The sequence below is a fragment of the Mastomys coucha genome, unplaced genomic scaffold (assembly GCF_008632895.1).
Source record: "Mastomys coucha isolate ucsf_1 unplaced genomic scaffold, UCSF_Mcou_1 pScaffold3, whole genome shotgun sequence".
In the NCBI taxonomy this organism is placed as follows: Eukaryota; Metazoa; Chordata; class Mammalia; order Rodentia; family Muridae; genus Mastomys; species Mastomys coucha.
In genome coordinates this window covers 22,272,559-22,284,635 of record NW_022196909.1, presented here as the reverse complement: position 1 = coordinate 22,284,635, position 12,077 = coordinate 22,272,559, and the positions used below count along the sequence as shown (strand labels likewise).

At 35.3% G+C, this 12,077-nt stretch overlaps 1 long non-coding RNA gene across 1 annotated transcript; it reads right to left on the bottom strand.

The window, feature by feature from the left end:
* Positions 1–417: 417 nt before the first annotated feature.
* Positions 418–8,572, bottom strand: LOC116075366. The gene is made up of 3 exons (XR_004112541.1): positions 8,541–8,572; positions 6,225–6,301; positions 418–522 (listed from the first exon to the last, which is right to left on the bottom strand). It is a non-coding gene; the product is annotated as an uncharacterized LOC116075366 (long non-coding RNA).
* Positions 8,573–12,077: the final 3,505 nt, after the last annotated feature.

Below are 12,077 nucleotides of genomic sequence, written 5' to 3'. Positions count from 1 at the left end.
CTGTTCTCAGGTCTTCCATGACATTCAGCGGCTTATGAGGTGTCCAGGGACCCCAGAACTGGCTCTTCCACAGTGCTCAGCTGTGTCTGTGGTGCCTAAGTGTCTGAGCCTGACTGCAGCAGGTCCTCAGGGAACTCAGACTGCATTTTCCCTACTCCTGGAGTGGGATCCTCCACCTTCTCACAGCCAGAAGTCAGCCCTGTGGTGCCATGGGGGTGCACGCAGTCAGGCTTCCTGTGTCCTGCCTCACCCAGTGTCCCTAGCCCTGAGCGGACACAGGACCCCATTTTTGACCCACAGAAGAAGTTACTTGTACTTCATAAGAATGTTAACATAGTCATGCCTTAAACATTTTTATATACACAGGATTAAGTTAATTGTCACCAGGAAATTATTCTTTTTTTTTTTAACAAATTTTGCTGTGCTTAAATATAAATAAAATAAATTGTGAGATATATAAAAAATAAAACCACAATTCTTAATCCATAGCTACCCCGTCCCACTGTGCGATCGAGTAGGGACCTGGAAAAGAAAAGAGAGACAATGGACGTTAAGAACGGACAGCAAGTCAAGGAGTCTGATCAAGCTGAGAAATTTTAATTTTTCTCACTGAGGTTATATACTTGTACAAGTAGGATGGGGAAAAGGGGAGGGAATAGGATCACTTTGTTTTGGGGAGTGCAGGTGTTCTCAGGACCAGGAAATTGACTAGGTGAAAAGTTCAGGTTGCTAGGTACCTGTGTATATGATGTGTAGCTATTTTGTTCTGACAAGGTAACTAACATTCAGACCACCATGAGATCTATAGCAGGTGTTCTCATAACAAAGTGGGTTGTTAGATACTTATCAGCAAGATTAATAACTATTTATTCTCAACTGGGTCAGTACTTTCCCACCGAGACAGCTGGTAATTTTCAACTGGGCTAGTACTTTTCCATGGAAGCCAAGACTTTTGTGCCAATAAGCAGTGATGACTGACAGAGCAGTTAACGTTCAGACAAGGTTGCTCCCAACACATAGCCCTGAGGGTATAAATTTACCAAATAGAGCTTTTTCTTTATCCTATATGATATGAAACAAAAACTATTTGTTCTAAGATAACATAAATCAATATTTGTCATCCTAATTAGCTTGCAACATTTAAATAAGTATCCTAGATGAAGTGCAGATGGAGCAATTCACTACCACAGTATCACAGACAGAAACTTGAATATTTTAAAATATTTCCTTGAAACATTCTTTTCTACTTCCCAGTAACAATTATGTTCAGTTTTATTCCATCCTTTGTATCATTGTTTCTAAACATAAACTGTGACTTTCAATTTATACTCCCTGTACCAGACTACAGCAGTGTTTCCTGATAACAAGCATATTTTTGAACATGAAAACTTTCCTTTACTCTCAAGGTACTTATTTCTAATGACCATATTTTCAGTTGTGAATCAGTGAATTTGTTAAATATATAGTGAGACAAAGTAAAAGAATATCAGCTAGCTAGATTAGAAAGATGAGAGAGCTAGACAGGGAAAAGATAGAGATGATTGATTAACAGAGAGATACATACATACGTACATGATAGATAGATGATAAATAAGTACATATATACATGGATAGACAGACATGTATATATATATATATATATATATATATATATATATATATATATATATATATATATATATATATATATATATATATATATGGATAGATAGATACATATATACATAAATGGATAGATAAATAGATGATTGATAGATAGATAGATAGATAGATAGATAGATAGATAGATAGATAGATAGATAGATCAAACAAAATATCTAATGAGCTAGTAAAAATATCCAAAAGAAATTGATTGGGAAAGTCTCTTTTAGGTAACCAGTTGTATTTTTCAATACAAAGTGTTTGGTCCAGATCAAAATATCCCTTCAGGTGAGACTTCCAGGTAAAAGAATAAACAGTAAGCAGCATTCTGATAAGCAGCTTAAAAGTAAACAGCAGAAATTCACTGGGGAAGCCACTTTACACAGCTCCAGGTCAGAGCACACCAGGGTTATAAGAGGATACTTTCCTAGAAAGCTTCCAAATGAAAACACAAATAACAACCCACAGAGTTAACTACTTAACTTAATTACTATGGTCTCTCAAAACATCCATCAGACATCCACTGATAAAACTTCGGACATCCACTGGAGTTCCTTATTTAGCTTGTTCTCCATAAGGATCCTCCCTTTTATGTTATTGGATAAAGAATACTAACTTTAGTTGAAAATTGTTTAGCTCCTAGTCATTTTCTTTTTTTATTGGGTATTTTATTTATTTAGATTTCCAATGTTATCTCCTTTCCTAGTTTCCCCTGTGGAACCACCTATCCCATCCTCCCTCCCCCTGCTTCTATGAGGGTGCTCCCTCCACCCATCCACCCACTCCCCTCTTCCTACCCTGGTATTCCCCTACACACTGAAGCCTACACTCAAGCCTTCACAGGACCAAGGACCTGTTCTCCCATTGATGAGAGACGAGGCCATTCTCTGCTACATATGCAGCTGGAGACATGGGTCCCTCCATATGTACTCTTTGGTTGATGGATTAGTCCCTGGGAGCTCTGGGGGGAGGGGTCTGGTTGGTTTATATAGTTGTTCTTCTTATGGGGTAGCAAACCCCTTCAGATCCTTCACTCCTTTCTCTATCTCCTCCATTGTGGAGCCTGTGTTCAATCCAATGGTTGGCTGTGAACATTCACCTTTGTATTTGTCAGGTTCTGGCAGACACTCTCAGAAAACAGCTACATCAGGCTCCTTTCAGCAAGCACTTCTTGGCATCCACAATGGAGTCTGGGTTTGGTGACTGTGTATGGGATGGATCCCCAGGTGGGGCAGTCTCTGGATGGCCTCTCCTTCAGTCTCTGCTCCACACTTTGTATTTCCTCTCTTGAGTATTTTGTTCCCCCTTCTAAGAAGGACTGAAGCATCTACACTTTGTTCTTTCTTTTTCTTGAGCTTCACATGGTCTGTGAATTGTATCTTGGGTATTCTTGGGCTAATGTCTACTTATCAGTGAGTGCATACCATGTGTGTTTTTTTGTGACTGGGTTACCTCACTCAGGATGATATTTTTTTAACTTTATCCATTAGTCAAAGAATTTCATGAAGTTATTGTTTTAATAGATGAGTAATACTCCATTGTGTAAATGTACCACATTTACTGTATCCATTTCTCTGTTGAAGGACATATGGGTTCTTTCCAGCCCCTGGCTATTATAAATAAGACTGGTATAAACATAGTGGAGCATGTGTCCTTGTTATATGTTGGAACATCTTCTGGATATACGCCCAGGAGTGGTATAGCTGGGTCCTCAGGTAGCACTATGTCCAATTCTCTGAGGAACCACCAGGCTGCTTTCAAGAGTGGTTTACCAGCCTGCAATCCCACCAACAATGGAGGAGTGTTCTTCTTTGTCTACATCCTTGCCAGCATCTGCTATCACCTGAGTTTTTGATCTTAGCCATTTTGACTGGTGTGGTATCTCAGGGTTGTACTGATTTGCATTTCGCTGATGACAAAAGATGTTTAGGTGATTCTTGGCCATTCAATATTCCTCATTTGAGAGTTCTTTGTTTAGCTCTCTACCCCATTTTTAATAGTTCTCTGGAGTCTAACTTCTTGAGTTCTTTGTATATATTAGATATTAGTTCTCAATCAGAAATAGAATTTGTAAAGATTTTTTCTAATCTGTTGGTTGTTATGTTTTCCTATTGACAGTGTCCTTTGCCTTACAGAAGCTTTGCAATTTTATGAGGTCCCATTCTTGTCAATTCTTGGTCTTAGAACATAAGCCATTGGTGTTCCGTTTAGGAAATTTCCCTCATGCCAATGTGTTCGAGGCTCTTCCCTACTTTCTCTTCTATCAGTTTCAGTGTATCTGGTTTTATGTGGAGGTCCTTGATCCACTAGGACTTGAGCTTTGTAGAAGGAAATACAAAGGAGATAATATCCATACCCTTGTCATTTTATACTTCTTTCTGCAGTGTTCTATTTTTTTCCTGTTAAAGCACTCCATGCCAGAAGACAGGCCTTTAAAGCCAATCTGAGGCAATTATCTGTATTCTGAAGTAGGGGTTGGGGCTCAACCTTACTTTAAATTGAGGTTCAGTGGTCAACCTCACTATGATTGGTAACTTCTCAATGAGGATAAATGACAATTTACCAATTCACTCCATAATACAGAAGAACAAAGCTATCATGCATTAGTAAGTTCATGACCTCAGTGACTTACATGGTAAGAAGCTGTCATCACCTATTTTTGAAATCTATTGCTTATATTCTACTTTCTCTTTTTTCTTTCTCCAATTTTTTAAAGAATATTGGTAATCTTTGAAATGACAAAACCCACTAAACCATTGAAGAGAATCAGATTCAAATAAAAAGTAGTCAATTTAACATACCATAAAATAATTTTACTTATGGATAGCAAATGCCATATACTTGTAAACACATTATTATATAAGAAAATAATTAAATGGGATATTGGTTTTTATTATACACTTTCCACACATGAATATAGTGGTGAGTTTAGCTAGACTGCTTTGTGATCTTGGCGGGTCGCAAGCACACACCCATCTAAGAGCTATGTAGATCCATAAATGAAAGACATACACTCATGCCTGTTAATTTTAATATGCCATGACTAGGTTAATGGCTGGACATTTTTAATCCTTCCTGCTGTTAGCAAACACTTAAAACTATCTTTTTATCTCTGTATCATCTCTCTCAGTGCTAAATTACTTAAGTTTGATTATGAGACTATAACTAGTCTTCAACACAGTCAGAAATCTGAGAATGAATTAAATATTGCCTGAATATTTAGGAACCACAAAAACATAGCTTCCAAAACTTAAACAACTTGTAGAGATAGCTGACTACATGGACAGCCCCCTATTTGTCAAGATGTCAGTTCATCTGTCTTCAACCTTGTGGCCTAGAGCCACCTGGAAGACCTTGAAATGATGCCAGAATATGAAGCACTAGCTTATCCAGTCTTGACAAAGATTAGCAGTCACCTATCCCACATCTGTTCTTCCTCTTTGGACAGGTTTTATATGCATATGAATAGAGCATTTTCTATTTACTGACTACCTTGTCATAACTGGAAAAATGCTATATGGATATATATATATTATATATATATCATATATATATTATATATATATAATTATTACTATGTATATTATAATTATAATATATATAATATAATTATAATTATATACTATATATATATTATATATGTGTGTGTGTGTCTGTGTGTGTGTGTGTGCTATATGGAAATTTTGATATTCTCTTTCTTCTTTGGAGGGGAATAGAGAAGCTGTCACAAGCAGACATGTCTTGTTGTCAAATGATCCTTAATAATATAATAAAATTAAATGTCACATTCTGTGAATTTATGTTTTTGAAGATGATCCATCTATCTGTTAAACCTTAACTACTCTTAGCCATTTCTACTTGAGTAAATTGAAAACTTTATTATAATTATATCAGACTCCAACATAACCATGAGTTTACTATCTGACCCTTAACTTGTGTTACTTAATCATCCTAAACAGTTTCTAAAGCAGCTATTAGAAGGACTAGGTTAAAGCCTTATATTCCTAAATGAGTTGCATAGGCACAATGCCTATCTATAATATCAATATTAATTTCAGATTTTGATTCAATATACATATTTATAACAATGAAACCTTAATTCTATATCAATATATAAATTCTGTACCAATGTAAGAAATTATAACTTCAACTTTGTATCAATTATAAAGATTTTTATCTGTATAAGATTATGGCTAAACAATGATTTGTTCAAGAATAAAATTAGTAATCCATCCTATCTGTTTTTTCCATGTTCAAATCATGAACCACTTCCAAATTCTTAGAATGACAACCTATTATATAAACCTATTATATAAAATGAGCATATCCAGACATTGCAGCCCTAGGCCTCGGGACAACTCTCCATGGTGCCTTCCTGCTGAATTGGAGTGATGAGAAATTCTTTAAAGGGGTGGGAAAAGGGATAGGAAAATTAGAAAGATTGGATAAACTTAAGAAAGCTAGCTTTAGCATCTGTTATCCAGCCTTTGTGTGCTTAGAAGGCTCAGGACCTGACTAAAGTTTTGACTGCATCAGTCTGAAAGGCTAGATGAACTGAGTCCATCAGAAATCAGCAGCAATACCTGAAGCTGTTCTGGAAGCAAGTCTCTGCACTGCATCAAGAAGCATGGGGCTGGAACAGCAGGTCATTTCTGTGTCCCTGCAGATGAATCTTGTCAGAGCTGTACATTCTGCAATCTATGAATCTAACAATCAAAATTTTAGTACTATTAAGCTATTCATATGCATTGTACAGATCAATTAAAAATGAAAATTCTGCTCCTTCTTTGAACAGGTAAAAGACAACAGTCCTTTAATTAGTTGATTTCATCAATAACCAATTGTAATAAATCTTCATCCACGCCATATGAAGGAAGGCTCAAAAAAATCTTGAGGATTCAATAACAAGATTTGTTTTCTAATTTTAGCTCAAGTTTTGGCTAGAGACATTTTTATGTCTAAGTCAGTTCCTGAGCTGTTCCCATGTTGAGGAATCAGCAGATCAAGTTACCTATCCTCTTTGATTTTCTCAAAATTTTCTTTCTGTTGCTTAGATCTTCAGGGGACTAATTCCTGTCATATCTGATCCATATCACTCTGGAAGAAGTCCAAAGCCTTTTCTCATTTCCTGTCAACAAAAATACAGAGCCTCTCTTCCAAAATACCATGTCCCTGAGCCAATAACTAGAACTCATTAAAGGTATACCTTGACCTCTCTCCCAGTGAAATTTTAATATAACTACCAAACTCATAACCACATGCATTTTCACAATTAAAACAATGCAAAGCATTTAAAACAATCTAAAAAAATATTATTTGTTGAGACAGTTCTTTTTCACTATTCCTTGCATATGATCTAACATTTAAGTTCATTAGCCTCAATTATTTATACAGCTATGTACACTTAAATCCCTCCTGTTGAGATTAATATTTCTTGGGTACAGATGGCAGTATGCCCCTTCTCTTTGTATAAAAATTATCAAGGTCCAAGGTTCTACAGTCTGAGAAAGGTTAGACTCCCTATCCCTTGCTTTTTAACCTATTTTTTAAAAACCAAATGCCTCAATTATTTATTATGTATGTCCACTTACTATATAAGCCTATTTCCAGGAGCTGATTTTGTCATATCAGGCAAAGAAATCCCAGAAATCCTGTGTAGACAATGTTCAAAGATCCTGAGTATTTGCCCTTGCATGACCTTTTCAAATCTTCTCTAAAGCATTTTTTTCCATTCAGTCTCCCTTAACTCTCCCTTCTGTCCTTAAACACAATTAAATCAAAATTTATTTATTCTTATGCTTTAATAATTTGCTTCTAGGAAGCAGGTTGTGTCTACCATCTGACTGTGCATAGGAGCAGCTATCCTGTCACATTGCACAACCCGGGGGTATCCAGTGTCTCAGCTAAGGCTCTCAGAGGTGGCTAGAAAACTTTTTAAAGGGCCTGGGATAAATCCCCACAGGCATCTGTGTTCCTTTTCTTATAGTTTCCTGGCTTATAAGGGAGCCACCTGACTCAGCTGACTAAGAAACCAATTCTACCCTCCTTTTCAACTTATTTCATGGTGCAGGTTTTCCATTTGAGAATCCTTAATTAATTGTTAATAGTGAGTTCTTGCCCCATGTTGGGCACTATATGTAGCAGTGAGTTTATCTAACTTTGTGCTCCCAACAGCCACACATGTATACTTACCCAAGAGCTATTTATATTCTTAAAATGAAAGACAGACACACACAGATGCAAACCAGTTAAATTTAAGATGCCTTGACTAGCTTAATGGCTGGGCATTTCTAATCCTTCCTGCTGCTAACAAACTCTCCCCTCTGGTAATCTTGAGTTAACACCTTTTAAAATCTATATTTCATCTCTGCTACCTTAAGCACAATTGAGGAAATGGCTCATGTGGTCACATTCTGTGATTATCACGTGTCAGTGGGCCATTCGGTCTGGTCTTTCTTCTGTCCTGTCATGGTGGTCTCTACTTCCTCTCTCCTAGTTTCTAGCCCACACAAATTTGAAGGTCCTGCTTCAATCTACCTGCCGAGCTACAAGTAAATATAAAATAAATATCTTTCTCATTTGTATAACCCATAGAATCTTCTATAAAACAGACCACATTTTTTTGGACAAAGATACAGTTCATGAAAATTTTAAATAAATAAAACCTTTCTAGGAAGGCCTAAAAATCAATGTAAGTAGATAAAAGGAACACAAATGAAACTTCAACAAAACAAAGAAAGAAATTGAAGAAGAACATGAAGCATGTAGAGATCTTTCATGTTCATAGATTAGAAAATTAATTTTGAGAAATGGCTATAGTTACAAGAATGATCTCTATAGATTCAAAGTAACCTAATAAAAGATCTATTGAAAAATTAGTAAAATTTACATGGAAGTACCTGTGATTCCCCAAGCCATCAAAGCAACACTAAAGGGAAAGAAAAATGCAGAAATAGTATGATACCTGTTCTCAAATTATGCTATTGAGTTGTAATAACACACAAAAATTGGAGGGAATTATGTGAACAAATGATAAAAAACATGTTTCATACTAATAGGAAAATATCATCATAAAGTTGAGAAAATATAAAAAAATACAAAAGAAAGAAAACAATTGAGAAGAAATGTTAGCAAGGTTGTAAAGGAAGAAACACCTTTACAAATCACTCCTCTATATGGATGCACCCACCATTAAATTAGTATGGAAGTCCTCCAAAAATTAAAGTTAATTTAGCATGTAATATATCTATAATATTTCAAGTTATGATCAAGAGACCTTAGTGTAATGTATCCAGAGATATTGGCAGGTTCATCTCCATTGTATTATTCAGGTAAGCTTAGAAAACAAACCAGCCTTGATGTCCTTTACAAGATTAATGTAGGGGAAATAAACATAGACACAATGGAATTTAATTAGTTATAAATAAGACAAAAGAATGCGAAAGTAAAAATGATATGAAATTGAAGGATATCAGCAAAAACTTGGATAAAATTGCTGGTTGACGATGTGAAGAAAAAGTCACACTTGCACATTGTTCTTGGAGATAATGATTAATGAGAGTCTTATACAATATGCATTGAAATTCTCTCAAAATTTAAAAATAAAATTATGTTATGTACTATATGTGATGGCTATTCTTGATCATTAACTATATCTGGAATGACAGTCCAGAAATGGATGGCACACATGTAACCCAGATCTTGAGACTGAAAGACACAAGTATTTGAACCAGGTTCTGAGGTAGAATGATACATGCTCTTAATCCAGATCTTGAGGCACACACAATTTCATTCTATAAGTTTTATGACTCCAGAGAACCCTGATTAATACACTATAGAAATCTCATTCCTGACCACCTAGTTATATTAACAGGAGATTTTTACAGGGACAGACCTGACCAAATTAATGTACATCTATTAAATGGGTACTTCTTAAAGTGGTATACAGTCTGTGGGCCAGCTAGCATAACAATAGCTGTCTCCCAAAATAGTAGATGAGAATCCAATTGCTTTTCAGTTCACAAGGCTGGATGACATTGGAATCCCAAAGAAGTAAGTTTTAGTACAAGTGAATATACTACCTCAGCAGCAGGATAGATAAACTGACCAGAGGAAGTGAGGGCCTGCAGTAAAAAAGGAGACATGTCCTTCTTACCCTCTTCTGTAGGCTCCCAACAGAAGGTATAGCACAGATTTTTAAGGTGGGACTTCCCACCTCAAATACAGTGAAAATTAATCCCTTGTAAGTGTTCCTAGCTGCTTGGGTTTTAGATGGTTCCAGATGTGGTCAATTTGACAACTGAACTTAGTCATCACACTAGTCAACAGAAAAATGATCATATTGTTGGGAAACATCCGTACTAACATGCTTGCTTCAGCAGTTTACAGATATGCTCTAAGTCTTATGATAGAGTGTTATGGCAGGAAGCAAATTGCAAATTTCCTATGGTTAGAAATCTGAAGTACCAGTCATACAATGAATGAACACTAAAAGGTGATACCCAAATAATAGTATGATTCCTCATAATTGGATAATTTTGGTCACCAGAACTTGAAACTTCTTAAACTGAAGCGACTAATCAATAAAATTTGAACTACTAAATTTACTAAGAATTATTCCTTATATGCTTTAATGGTTAGTTCTTCTATGAAAGATCCTAATTTTATTGAAACATTTAATAAAAGTATGCACATGATTCTGTCATTTGGGAGACTAAAGAATATGTAAAATTGTGAGGAAATAAGCATAGGGAAGGTAAAGAATAAAAAAGTCCAGAGCAGTGAAATAAGACACACGTCACTGCCAAAGGTCCCAGATTTACAATAAGCCTGAATTTATTCACTTGACATTCTGAGTAAAGTCAAATCTCATTTTAATGAGATCACGTTATCATCAGTGTCTTCCTTCCCTGATTTAAGTAGCTGACTGGTAATAGCAATATGCTAATAATCTACTTTGATATCAAACTCTGAGAGAAGAGATCAGAAACAATACTTCCTTGTTCATGCACCATTTCCTTCATTTGGTAGAGATTTTTTTATAATAAAAAGTATTTCTATATTTTCTACTCTGTATTCAGATTTATTAGGTGGGTTCCTTGAAATTCTGTGAGAAGAGGAACATTCAATAAACAATGAGAGAGGAGTGGAATAAAACAGGGAACAATAATCAATGAATTTACTGAGTGCAAAAGTAAAAAGAAACCATAGAATCTTTAAAATCAATTAATCTTATTGGTGAAATAAATAATGTGCATTCTACATGATTTGAAACTTATATTTTGAGCTAGGAATACTTATAGACATTCTAAGGAGAATGAAAGTAAGGGGGAAAATACAAGAGTTCCCATTGTTACCACCAAAAAAACTACATATAAACTTATATGAATAAATAAATATTCTCACTCACAGAAATGAACATGCATAAACAAACACAAATGCCTATTTCAACTTATTGCAGTAAATGCACACATAGAACCTGTAAAGGAATTTTAATTAGTACACATCTTCAATCCCTAACCAGAAGGTAAATTTTAATTTAATATGCATCTTTAATCCCAGACAGGAGAGTGCAGTACTTATTGCAATTGTGACCACTATAGGAAACCCCTCACTACTTTCAATTACAATCCTTATATGTTTCCTCTCAAAAAATGTTGAAAAATAGCTGTATGACAAGGAAAAATAACTATGATAGTACAAAGGCTTGAAAGACAAAAAGACAGGAAGTAAAAGAATAGAAAGTTCTTAATTGTGAACCTATGAAATGAGTGAAATTAATGATCAAGATAGACAGCCCAATGAACCTAGTGAGTCACCTCCTAATGAAATTGAGGAAAGGGGACCACCCCTATTAGCTTTTTCACTTACCTAGAACAAATGCCAGAACATGGTAAAAATTTACAACATGACCCTTCACAAAATGACCATTCACAAAATGAACAACTAGTCTGGAATACTCTTAGATTATGAGATCATAAACATTTTAAAGAATCAGTAGTTACTTATGGAATCTACTCACCCTATGTGAGCTAGATGTTAAATACCTGAGCTTCCCAAGACAAAATTATCCCCCAAGACTGGAAACATTTAGCAGCGGCTGTAGTGCAACCTGCTTTTCAATTATAATGGTTGACAATGTGGTGAGAAGCGGCAAGTAGGAAAAAACATAATAGGTCTAAAGGTCTTAATATTGTAAAAGATTCATTTTTAGGTGAAGGTCAATTTCTGATTTAAGACAGCAGGTGCAATTTGGTGACTATTATACAATGTACTTTAGAAGCATTAAGAGCCTGAAAAAGGTAGAGAGAAGAAAGGAAAAAGGTCTATGAATTATACAAAGGTTATACAAAGCCACAGAGAGATGTTTTTTATTTCTTTTTCTTTTTTTTCTTGTTTCTTTTTTATTAGATATTTTCTTTTTTTTTTTTTTTTTT